Here is a 12,803-nt window from a genome sequence, read left to right on the forward strand (position 1 = left end):
CCCTTTTTCAGAAGAAAGTCTTAACATTTAACCATGAGTCAAAGCTGATATAATTCCATAAATCCTACTCTGATACTTCATTAGAGCATGGAGGTGACCCTGAATTTTTAAATGCTATGCAAGATTAACACAAGCTCTGGGATTTTCTACCATGCTCAAAAAGCCTTTGAGCACATCTTGATAACAGACCATGTTTCAACCTAGAGAATGATAGAGCACTCATCACCAGAAGGGCAGTGTGGCTAGAGTGATAGGCCTGACACAGACATTTATTAGCTCTGTGACCCTGGGCAAATCACTGCTTGCCTCAGTTCATCAAGCTATAAAATGAGCTAGAAAAGGAAATGGCAAACCATTTCAGTATCTATGCCAAGAAAACTAAACCCCATACATATTTGTGTCTAATAGTAGCCCTCTTGGTGGAGATGGGGTGGAAGTAGGGGAAAGGGGGGCAGGGAAAATCACACGATAAGTTTATTATATATATTTAAAAAGAAAGGCAAGTTACACATAGATTTTTTCATGTGCTATCTTTTTTTTAATTCTACTTTGCTATGGAAATTCTTGTTCTATTTCTTAACTTCAGAATAAATTTTTTAAATGGGATCACAAAGAGTCAAACATACTGAAACAAAAACAGAGAAAGATTTTTTCATGAAATTAAAAGAAATACAATCTGACCTATTAAACAAATTACTGATATAAAAAAGAGGGGGATGGATGGGAGTAGTAGGGATGAATAGAGGAATGGACATTGATTAAATTAAAGCAATTTCCCACACAAATGTAACCAATATAGATCAGTTGCCATGAAACCAAATGAGCTAAGAAACCTTCAGTTAGCAAACACTTGATTTCCTTGCTAAGCAGAAAGACATGACAGCCAAATGCAATATCATTTATAAAATTTTAGGGAGAGCTATGTTGGAAGATTATACACAGTATCACCTTACATAACATCAGGAACTAGTGGAGGAGAAAACAAGGTTACAGAAAATTTGTTGAGACCCCCCAAATGAACTAAGTTATCCCAATGTCATTTAAGGATGAAACTGGAAGGCCAATGAAATAAATCCAAAAAGGGGGGAAATATGCGACATTTTTAATAGCAAACTTTTTTCACCATTAATGAGAATGAAATTACTGTATTTGGACATTTAGTAACATAGTGCTAGGAGTACTACTCGAAGAATAGAAAACCCCAAAGATACATTAAAGGTACTAAAAGTCGTAAAGAAAATCCAGCATAGAGTTTAATTGAAATACAATCCCTATGGATTGTATGGTGCCTCTAAATCAAAACTTTTAAAATTGTGGCTATGACCCAATATGGGATCTTGTAACTGAATGTGGGGCTCATGAAATTATAACTTATTATCATAAAAATTTGATTTGTATAACTATTTGATATACCTATATACCCAAGGTAAAAATTTCTTGGGTGAAAAAGGGTGGGAAAAGGTTTAAGAAGTCCTGCTTTAGATGCTCCTCTTTAAGACATGATATATAATATGTATTATCCATCAACTACTGTGTCCTCAAGAATTCTGGATTGAGATTATTATTATCATTGTTAGGATTGTGGGATCAAGTCACCAGAGGAGTCAGTTTCTCATTATGCCCCCCACCTGGACTTCCCTTGGTAAATTTCTAAAATCCAGTTTATATATTAGCTCATATCTGGAACTTCTTCCAATGTGAGTAGCAGGATCCCTTCCTTCAAAAGGACTAAAAGTACAACATTGGTATCACATCCAAAACAACTTTTATCCCCAATTTCAGTTTCATTCATGTACGCATTTTTACTGATGATCCAGGGAGTCCTCAATCAGTTTGGTTAGCTTTTCAGGACTTTATCCTTTATTTGGGACCTTCAATAGTCCATACTTCTTTTCTTGCAGGTGTGGACATGCTCATTAGCACCTTAAAATATAAAACAGAATACTCTTAGCAGTATTAGCTATTGGGCTGCCCTAAGATGTGATGATTGATTTGGAGCTTGGATAGCTCCAAGCTGATGAGTTTTAGTGGCTGAATGCTATAGCTACCCCAAGATGATACAGTTAGCTTGGATCCTCGGAATAATGGAACTCTACTGGGAAAGAGTTCTCTTTTGTACCACTAGTCTATCAAGAAAATAATTCTCCATGACTAAGTTAGATTCACACAGAGATCCAAGGATGAGTCAATATTTGGGGAAAATTCACATGAATTAATCATTTAAACTACAAAAATAATAAAAATCATATGATTATTTCAACAGGTGCCAAAAAAAAAACCCTTAACAAAATACCATGTCATGGAAGGTCATGGGATATGTTTGGATTTGCTCTTTCTCATGGGTTATGTAAAGCATGCAGGCAGATAATCTTTATCTGTTTCTAGTCTATTGTTTCAAAGCCTGGGTGGGTTACCTCCACCCATATGCAGGGTCTTACACTGTGGGATGATGAAAAGTTGATTAGTTAGCTACTGAGTCAGAAAAAAAAGGATGAATCAGGGGACCTGTGAGGAGATAAGTTCCTGCTGGAACCGCTTAACTGTGACTCTCCAAATAACAAGATATATAATTCCAGTGAAGAGTAGGAAGGACAGGGTCCTTCTCTTTCCCAATATAATGACTATCCTGTCCATTTAATAGCTAGCTAATTCCATCAGGACTTAACTAGTTGAATTTTCACTGGGAGACCTGGATGCCTCTGTATCTTTTTTATTTATTCTTTCCTAGTCTTAGTTGAATGAGTTTCCATGGTAAGTGTGTCTAGGATTAGAGGTGATCTAGTGAATTTTGAAAAGTCAGGAAGTCTTGGGAAGTGGCAGTGGTATGCACTGGAGTTGCACTGGCTAGTGTTAAAGAAAGCTTCTGCATTTTTAGAAAATGTAGCTACCACTAAGACAGGGGCAAAACTTGGTCTATTTTACTAGCAGATAAGTGCAAGAGGTGATCAGGTGGGATCAAATTATTAGTATTATATAACTGTTATAGTTTTGGTGAGGCTCAAAATATTAACCTCCTAGTCAATTTTGAACCTATTTGTGTTTAGTTATGGAATTCTGTTTTAATTATTCTGTCAATACGTATTGTGAACCTTTTAAACTTAGTGTTTTTCAGTCTGGGTAGAAATAAATTTTGTCCCATACCTGATTCATAATGTTCACTGAATGCATCTCTTCCAATTTCCCCTTTTAGGAAGCATCTTAAGACATGCAGGCAGTAACTATTACTATAATTAGAAACTTCCTTCAGTGTAAGGGTTTGTTTGGTATAGGAATCTATCTTATCCTATGAGGAAGTAGGAGTGGAAGAGGACAGGAGAAGGGTGGTTTAGGGAAGTTTGGGAAAGTCAAAAGCAAAACACTTTTTAGGAAGGACAGAATAAAAGGAGAGAAAGAAAGGGGGAAAATAGGATGGAGGGAAATACACAGTAAAATATGCCATGAAAAAATTTTATGGTAATTTTCTCTGATAAAGCCTTCATTTTTCAAATACATAGAGAATTATGTCAAATTTATAAGTCACTCCTCAATTGATAAATGATCAAAGAATATAAACAGGAAGTTTTCAGATGAAAAAATGAAAGCTATCTATAGTTCATATGGAAAGAAGCTCTAAATCACTATTGATTAGAGAAATTTTTGCAAGTTAAAATAACTATGAGATAATACTTCACATCTATCAGATAGGTTAAGATGGCAGAAAAGAAAAATGACAAATGTTGGGGCAAATTTGGGAAATGTGGGACTCCAGAGCAGTTAGTATAATTGTGAACTGATCTAACCACCCTGGAGAACAATTTGTAACTTTACCCAAAGGGCTATAAAAGTGTGTATATTCTTTAACCCAGAAATTTAAAAAAAAAGATTTTTTTAAAAAGGAAAAATATCTAAAGGTACACAAATATTGGGCAACTCTTTTTATAATGACAAAGGATTGGAAATTGAAGTGGAAGCTTATCAGTTGGTGGAATGGCTAAACAAACTGGTATTTGATTGTGATAAAATACTACTGTGCTGATAAGCAGGTTGATTTCACAATAATCTGGGGAGGTTTCATGAACTGATACAAAGTGAAGAGAGCAGAACCACAAGAAGAGTGTATACATCGATAGCAATAATATATAATGATCACTTAGGAATTCACAGAAATTCAGTGATTCAAGAGGGTTTCTAAGGATTTACAATGAAAAATGCTATCTACCTCCAGAGAATGGAGACTGAATACAGATCAAAGCATACTTTAAAATTTTTTCTTTCTTTTTTTGGGAATGTGTTTTCTTTCACAACATGACTAATATAGAAATAAGTTTTGCATGACTACACATGTATAATCTATATTAAATTTGTTTGTCTTTCCAATGAAGTACAGGGTTGAGAGAATGGGGAAAAAAATCTAGAACTCAAATTTTTAAAAAATGCTTAACATTTTAAGCATTGTTTTTACACACAAGTGGAAAAAAAATTTTTTTCCAAAAACCAGGCAGTTTCTTATCTATATGGAATAAATTGGTCACATTGCTTGCTATCTGGCAGTCAAAAATTGACTAACTAAATGACTTCTGAGAATCTCCCTTTATTTCTATGGTCTTTATCTGATCACTCTATTCTGGAAGGTTGATTTTTCTGTAAGAAATAGGGATGGGGGGTGTCTGCATTAGAGAAGACACTCTGGCCCCATTTTGGCCTATGGTCTTTTCATTTTGGTTTTATTGATCTTCATTCTGTCATAATTGCTGTGCTTTTTATCGCATTTATATTCCCTCTTCACTTTACCAGGATTTCCTTTTGTATACCCTGTTGTCTTTATTGACATTTTATTCTTCTTGAATAAACATTTTCCAAACCAATCTTTTATAAAATGAATAAAACAATAACAAGTCCAATTTATCTCTTAAACTACTTATTCACTAAAACCAGAGGAGGTACATTTCATGAAAAATTAACACATAGATTGCTATTCATATTGTCCATCTAATTAAAACAATCTTTCCTCTTTCCTGCGCATTTATTTCACTCTGCATTTCGTAAACCTAATCCCTCTTAGGACCCAAGAAGGGATCTTGGATAGGAGGTTAGACTAGCTCTCCCTGGCTTTTCTCAATGCTAAGATTCTAATACTCAAAGCTTTAAAAAACAAAAAACAAAACAAACAAAAAAAACCAGTATTGAGCCTCAAGAATTATTATCCTAATTACCAACAACACAGAGAGGATGTCATATGGGAGTACCCTGCATTTCAATATGAACTCTAGGATTAGTTGCCTAATCTCTTTTTTAGGTCTAGTCAAACTATACCTTTAAGGCTTCTCTATGAAACTAGCCAAACTTCAATCAAAATTGTTAGGTCTCCCTCAACACACAGAATTTGTTAACTTCTTCCAACAGAATAGTCATTTCTTTTATCCTTTCAATATTGCTTCCATGAATCCAGCCACTAATGGATCTGACAATTATTTCCATTCTAAGTCAGTGCCAAAACATCGCTGTCTAAATTGTTTTCCATGCTTTGGATAGTCTATGAACATTAATGTAATTGTCAGTGCTCTAAATGTGAGATACTTGACCAGTGAGTTGCTACACTACAGAAGAAGCTAAACCATATAAATATTAAATATTGTGAATATGTGAAAATAAAAGAAATCAGGAAATTTCCAGCAAATAAAAGAACTGCACATAGACTCCTCTTAAAGAAGCAAAGAAAGGATTTGATGGATCAGTTTCATAATGTGCTCAAATAAAACAAACAAAAAAATTTCAAAGGACATTCAGTCATTTCATTTTTCAGTGCTCATAATTAACATAAGCAAAAAAGACCACCAAAAAACCAATTGCAGCTCAAATGATAATAGTATAAGGAAGAACTTCATAAAATTACATACTCCACAATACTATCTATTGATCTATCACATGGAGACATCTATATATGTCACAATTTTTTATTCTCTATACATTTTGGCCAATTGTGTGACATAAAGATGTGATCTGTTATGCAAAAATCATCTAAGAAAAGCTGTTTCCTTTACATATTCATCAAGAAAACTCTTGTTATCTACTGGGTAATATTAAGAAAATCACCTCCATAGAGATTTAGTAGAGTTGAGAATGTAAGCAGAAAGGCAATAGTTGCTGATGACTTTTTGGTCATTTTCGGGCAAAGGGGGAAAGAACTTGAAAAGGTTACAAGCCAAGACTAAAGTGGAGGGAGAATTGTTGCTTGCCTTTTTGTTTGCAGATGATTGTGCACTTAATGCAGCCTCTGAGGTGGAGGTGCAACAAAGCATGCATCGATTCTATGCAGCTTGTGCTATTTTTGGCAGAACAACTAACACCAAGCAAATAGATTCTCTACCAACCAGCACCACATCATTCATATGTAGAACCATCAGCTACAGAAAATGGAAACATTTTGAATGCTGTGATTAAGTTCACTTATCTTGGTAATTAATTCTAGCTGAAATGTGAGGTCATATAGGTAAAAATACAGCCGAAGTATTTGAATGATCTCCAATTGCAGTATGTGAGGTATCCAGTATTTGGGGTGATACACTAGGTTTCCCTTAGATCTTCTGTGAATGTGCACTGTCTAATTATTTTTAATCAAAGCTGACAGCCTCAGTGGGACTTATCCCACTCCTCTACATGGCATCTCATCATGTACAGTTACTATAGGAAATGAAATACTGAAAAAAATATTGAAATATGACATCTACTATTTCTACTTGCTCAGATTTCTTTCTTCAGATCTCCTAGATTTAGCCATTAGTTGTGAATAATAATAACAAAACAATAATCACAATTATGATTAATAACATGGAATCAAAATGCCAAAGATAACATAAACTCTCTTACCACACCTTTACCTTCTCAGGTCTTTGGCCCACATGGGCACGGAATAAAGAAAAGGCTTTCATAATCCCAATTTCACCAGCCCCAGCACTCACAGCATCTGGTGGTCCTGAGCTGATTCCATGCAGTGTTGGCTTCTGTTTCTCGTTGCCCAGGCCGTTCTGGAGCTCCTGGTCATATGCACTGCTCATGCTGCTTCTTCCTATCTCTCATCTTTGAGCACTGGAATTATCCTCTGAAAGAAATGGTGGAAGAGAGAAGAAAGTATATTCTATATACTAGGATAGGAATTCACTATTTGACAAAAAATTGCTGGGAACACTGTTTCCAGTGTTATAGTATGTCTGAAACTAGCCATTGACCAACATTTCACATCCCATACCAAGATAAGGTAAAAATGAGTACATGATTTAGGCATAAAGAGTGATACCATAAACAAATCAGGAGAACTAGAAATAATTTATTTGTTAGATTTTTGGAGAAAGGAAGAATTTAAGACCAAATAAGAAAAGAGAGAACATTATGAAATGCAAAATGAATGATTTTGATTATATTAAATTTAAAAGGTTTTACACAAACAAAACTAATGCAGCCAAGATTAGGAGGAAAGCAGAAAGCTGGGAAACAATTTTTATAGCCAGTGTTTCTGATAAAAGCTTCATTTCTATATCTACAGAGAACTGAGTCAAATTTATAAGATTATAAGTTAATTGATAAATTGATAAATGGTCAAAGTAAAAGATGAAGAAATTAAAGCTATCTATAATCATATGAAAAAATGCTCTAAATCGCTATTGATTAGATAAATACAAATGAAAACAACTCTGAGGTACCACTACACATTTCTCAGATTGGCTAAGATAACAGGAAAAAATAATGGAAAATGTTGGAGAGGATGTGGAAAAAGTGGGATACTGATTTATTGTTGGTGGAGATGTGAACTGATCCAGCCAAAGGGCTATAATACTGTGCATGCTCTTCAATCCAGCAGGGCCCCTACTGGGTCTGCATGCCAAAGAAATCATAGAAGAGGGAAAGGAACCCATGTGTATAAGATTATTTGTGGCAGTACTTTTTGTGGTGGTAAGGAATTGGAAAATGAGTGGGGGCCCATCAACTAGGGAATGACTGAGAAAGTTACAATAAGTATTGTTTAGGACAAAAAGACCTTACCCAAATTGACTACTACAGAGATCACTCATAGAAAGCAGAATTATTTATTAGAATCTTGAGAAGCGGACCCCATCCTGGTCTGTAAGACAAATTTCCCAGCAGGAGAGGGCCAGAACCTTGAAAATGCTTACAACTTTTATACATTTCAGACAAAGAACCTCCAAAATCCTACCCTCTATATGTTGTGATTGGCCACCTAAGTCTATATTTCCCTATTTGGTCAGTAGAATGTAGTAGACAAGGTGATATACAGCTTCTTTGGCCACATATATATTTTTAAGCCTTTGGACAATGGAATGTAGTCCAGGCCTTATCTAAAATCACATGACTGGGGCCTATAGGCTTGATCTACTTTAGCTAACAGTCTCTGATCAATATGTGCTATATGTGCTTCACCTTTTCCCACACAATATGAAAGTAATGGACTATTACTGTTGTATAAGAAATAATGAACAGACTGGTTTTAGAAAGTTTGGAAAGACTTACATGAACTGATGCTGAGTGAAGTGAGCAGAACCGGGAAAACACTGTACACAGCAAGACTATGTGATGATCAGCTATGAATACTTGGCTCTTCTCAACAATTCAATTATCCAAGGCAATTCCAATAAACCTTGTATAGAAAATGCCATTTGCCTCCCAAGAGAGAACCATGGAAACTTGATGCAGACCAAACGTACTATTTTCATCTTTTTTTTTTTTCTGTATTTTTTCTCATTGTTTTTCCCTTTTGGTATGATTTTTCCTTCCCTTCCATATGAGCCCTACATGGCTCATATGGAACTATATTTTAAAAAATGAATGTACATGCACAACCTAAAAATAAAAACAAATAAATAAATGCAACCAGAAAGATAACTTTATAATCTTCTGATTATCAGTACCAAAGAATCCATAAGGAAAAGACATATTTGTCAAAGGTATTTACCTCTTAAATTGTGGTATATGAAGGTTATGGAATATTATTGCTTGGTAAGAAATGACCAGCAGGAGGAATTTAGAGAGGCCTGGAGAGACTTAAATCAACTGATGCTGAGTGAAATGAGCAGAACCAGAAGATCACTGTACACTTCAACAACAATACTGTATGAGGATGTATTCTGATGGAAGTGGAAATCTTCAACATAAAGAAGATCCAACTCACTTCCAGTTGATCAATGATGGACAGAGGTAGCTACACCCAGAGAAGAAACACTGGGAGGGGAATGAAAATTGTTAGCACTAATATCTGTCTGCCCAGGTTGCATGTACCTTCGGATTCTAATGTTTATTGTGCAACAAGAAAATGATATTCACACACATGTATTGTACCTAGACTATATTGTAACACATGTAAAATGTATGGTATTGCCTGTCGTTGGGGGGAGGGAGTAGAGGGAGGGGGGGTAATTTGGAAAAATGAATACAAGGGATAATATTATAAAATATATATATATATATATATAATTAAAAAAAAAAAAAAAAGGTATTTACCTCTGCTATGAAGGTTATCTTGCCTAAATTGTATGTAGATTGTGACGTCTGCTAGATGTTCTCATTCGTGGATAATTTTCATGTATAGGTTACATAAGATCAAACTAACTTTGTTTCCTTTTTTAGCAGAAGATCAGGAAGATGTTATAGATACTGTACAGATAATATAGATAAGGTATAGCTATCTAGATAGATGTATAAATTTTTAGCAAAGCAATTGATAATTACTCTCACACTAAATTGGTAGTCAATATTTAAGGATGTAAACTTTGATTATAGAGAAGTTAAATAAACTAAGAATTTATTGAATGACCAGAACCAAAAACTCCTTCATTAACAATTCAATGTCATCAAGAGAGGAAGTCTCTACTTTAGGCTCTCAAGATTTTTCAACAATGATGTAATTCAGACCAATTCCAACAGGAGACAGCTATCTGCATCCAGAGAGAGGACTGTGGAGACTGTGTGCATCACAACATTGTTGTTAGTTGCTTGGTTTTTTTTTTTTCCTTTTGATCTGATTTTTCTTGTGTAGCATGATAATTACAGAAATATGTATAGAAGAATTGCACATGTTTAACATAGATTACTTGTTTATGGGAGGGGGTGAAGGGAAGGAAGAGAGAAAAAATTGGAACACAAGGCTTTCAAGGGTAAATCTTGGAAATTATCTTTGCATATATTTTGAAAATAAAAAGCTATTATTTTAAAAATATGGAAACTAAAAAGAAATTTTTAAAAAATAAATTGCTAAAGCCTTTAAAAAAAAAAAGAATTTGTCCTTGTCTTTATGCCTAACTTTCTTTGTTAGGCAAATTTGAGAATTACATAAAGCAGGGAGGAATATTAACACTTTGGGATGGACTGCTGAGACACCATTACTGAACTTGATGCTTAGAGTGATCTAAAGCCAAGGAATCTTTAATACTTTCACATAAATACGGAGTTTTGTAACATCATTGTATGGCACACACAAGCACAGGCACATGTGAGTGTGTGCGTGCACACACACACAAATACAAATTATCAGCTCCCCATACTAGTACTCAGGTTTGCAAACAATTAAATATGGAATAGATTTTATTTACAGTAAAAAAAAAAAACTACAGAAAATTGTACTCAACCCATAAATATTCCCTCTTCTTTCCTGGTAGACGTCCATATTCTATAGATCTATAGCATCCTTATAGATTTTAGCACTTTTCTGGTTAAGTTCCCCAGGAGGAGGAAAGAATTCAAAATTCACTAAACTGTCAGGCTATGCTGCACTCTTATATTTGTTAAACTAAAAGTGACCCCTTTTTCCTGAGAAATTTTTACATGACCCCATCTCAAATCTGAGCCAAAGTATTTCTGGGAAGCATTTGTGCATACGCAGTCCAAAGTACACACATGTGTTCAGAACCAAGGCTGCAGTGACATGGGCAAGTCCTGCCAGAAACACCTGATTCATTATGCATTTGATTTTGAATTAATTTTTGGTCATTGTGTTCAGAAACCTTTTATTGTTGCCAAATCTTTCTCGACCCACCATTCAGCTTTGAGACCCACAGTTAAGAAGCTCTGTCATAGAGTCCTACCCCAGACACAGTTCTAGCAAGGGGTAAAGGCAGGATTAGTTCCTCCACATGAGCTCCTGTGGACCTCCTGGCCCCTCCTCCTGTTGGCTCTCAGGTGCATCTCCATTGTTGCTCTCTGACTGTCACTTCGCCCACTGACATTTTATCATGTCACTGTCTTTCCTTGGTTTGGCTTCCCTGCTATGGCTTCTTGCCACATTGGCCCTCCTCAGAGCCTTAACCTCCTACAGACTCCATATGTGGACTCTAATCCCAGACCCCACTCAGGGCCGTAACTCTTCATCTTACAGGGGTCCTGTGGCTGTGTTCTTTCTCCCAGGGTATGATAGATCTAGGTCATATTTTCAATGTCAAAATGATCCCAAAGGCTTTGCTGTGGCAAATACACATGACTTAGTTTTTGTGCTTCCTTAGAATATTTTATTATAGTTGCAAAGTATTTGAGTCTCATAAAAAGAGGGATCATACCCAGGAATCTGGGTGTGGTTTCTGCTGCAAAATATTCCTCAAGGGAATCTGGGGACAAAGGTCCCCAAATGAAGATAAAATAGGGATGCATAAGAAATTTCTATCCCAAGATAAAGCTTGATTTCTAGTGCAGACCTAAGCCTTAATGAGCAAGAAAAACAGTTTTAAAAATAGAACTGATGTTGAAGATCCCAGGTAACTAAGAGTTGCTAGGTTCTGTGTTCTAAAGAGCTTGACACCTAAAGCACAGAATCTCCATCTAGGCATGAAAAGGCTTGCCTTCGCCAAGGCCATAAAAGGAACAGAAAGATGATTTCTCAGAGGAAAAGAGCCAGCAATGGTTTTCCCCTTAGAAGACCCTCTCCCGGCCTGTTCCTCACCTGTAAAACCTCATAGGACAGGATTCAATGGCCTCAAAGTCACTTCTATCTCTCAACCCATGATTTATGAACTTTCTGTTGTTTAATTGTTGGCTCTGTTAAGGGTTTCTTCTGTCTAAAAGCTGCATCAGAAGGAAAATGCTATCAGGTTTAAACCAAAAAAAAAAAAAACTAAGAAAATCCATTTCTCCCCCCCCCCCCCCCGAAAACCCCACTCTTTCCATCTATTCTTTGGCAGCTTGGTGCTGCAAGGGACAGGGCACTGGGCCTGCAGTAAATCCAATCTCAGATATTTTCTGGCTGTGAGGCCCTGGCTGGGCAACATACAGCTTCTGCTTGCCTCAGTTTGCTCAGCTGTAAAATGAGAATAATAGAGCTGTTATAAGGATCACATGAGACAACACTGGCAAAGTCCTTAGCACACAGGCTGTATACACACTTCTCCCCATCAGGAAGACTGGAGCCATGAAGAGCCAGCCTGCCAGCAGCTAGCAGAGAGCCCTGAGGCAGCTGCCCCCTGACAAGCTGAGGGGCCTGGCAGATGAGTGGTGTTTGAGGCCCATCGGAAGCAGCATGATCACAGGAGACTTCAGCAGAGACAGGAACGGTCCCTTCATGCAGATATCCTCCCCACACTGTTCTCTATGATGCTTCTGCTCTGCAGATTAATAGGATGGAACACTGTGCCCCAAGGATTTGGGCAGGAAGTGGGGGGGAATCTTTTATGGCCACTATTCTTACTGTGGTTTTTCCCCCATTAAATGTCCTCTGGCTAATTATTTAAAATACTTGGATGGGGACCCATAAATTATGATTGAGTGGACTCTAAGACTCAGAGTGTGCCCAAAGCTAGGGGACTTGTCTAGATGACCACATGTTATTTGGG

This window comes from Sminthopsis crassicaudata, chromosome 1 (assembly GCF_048593235.1).
Source record: "Sminthopsis crassicaudata isolate SCR6 chromosome 1, ASM4859323v1, whole genome shotgun sequence".
In the NCBI taxonomy this organism is placed as follows: Eukaryota; Metazoa; Chordata; class Mammalia; order Dasyuromorphia; family Dasyuridae; genus Sminthopsis; species Sminthopsis crassicaudata.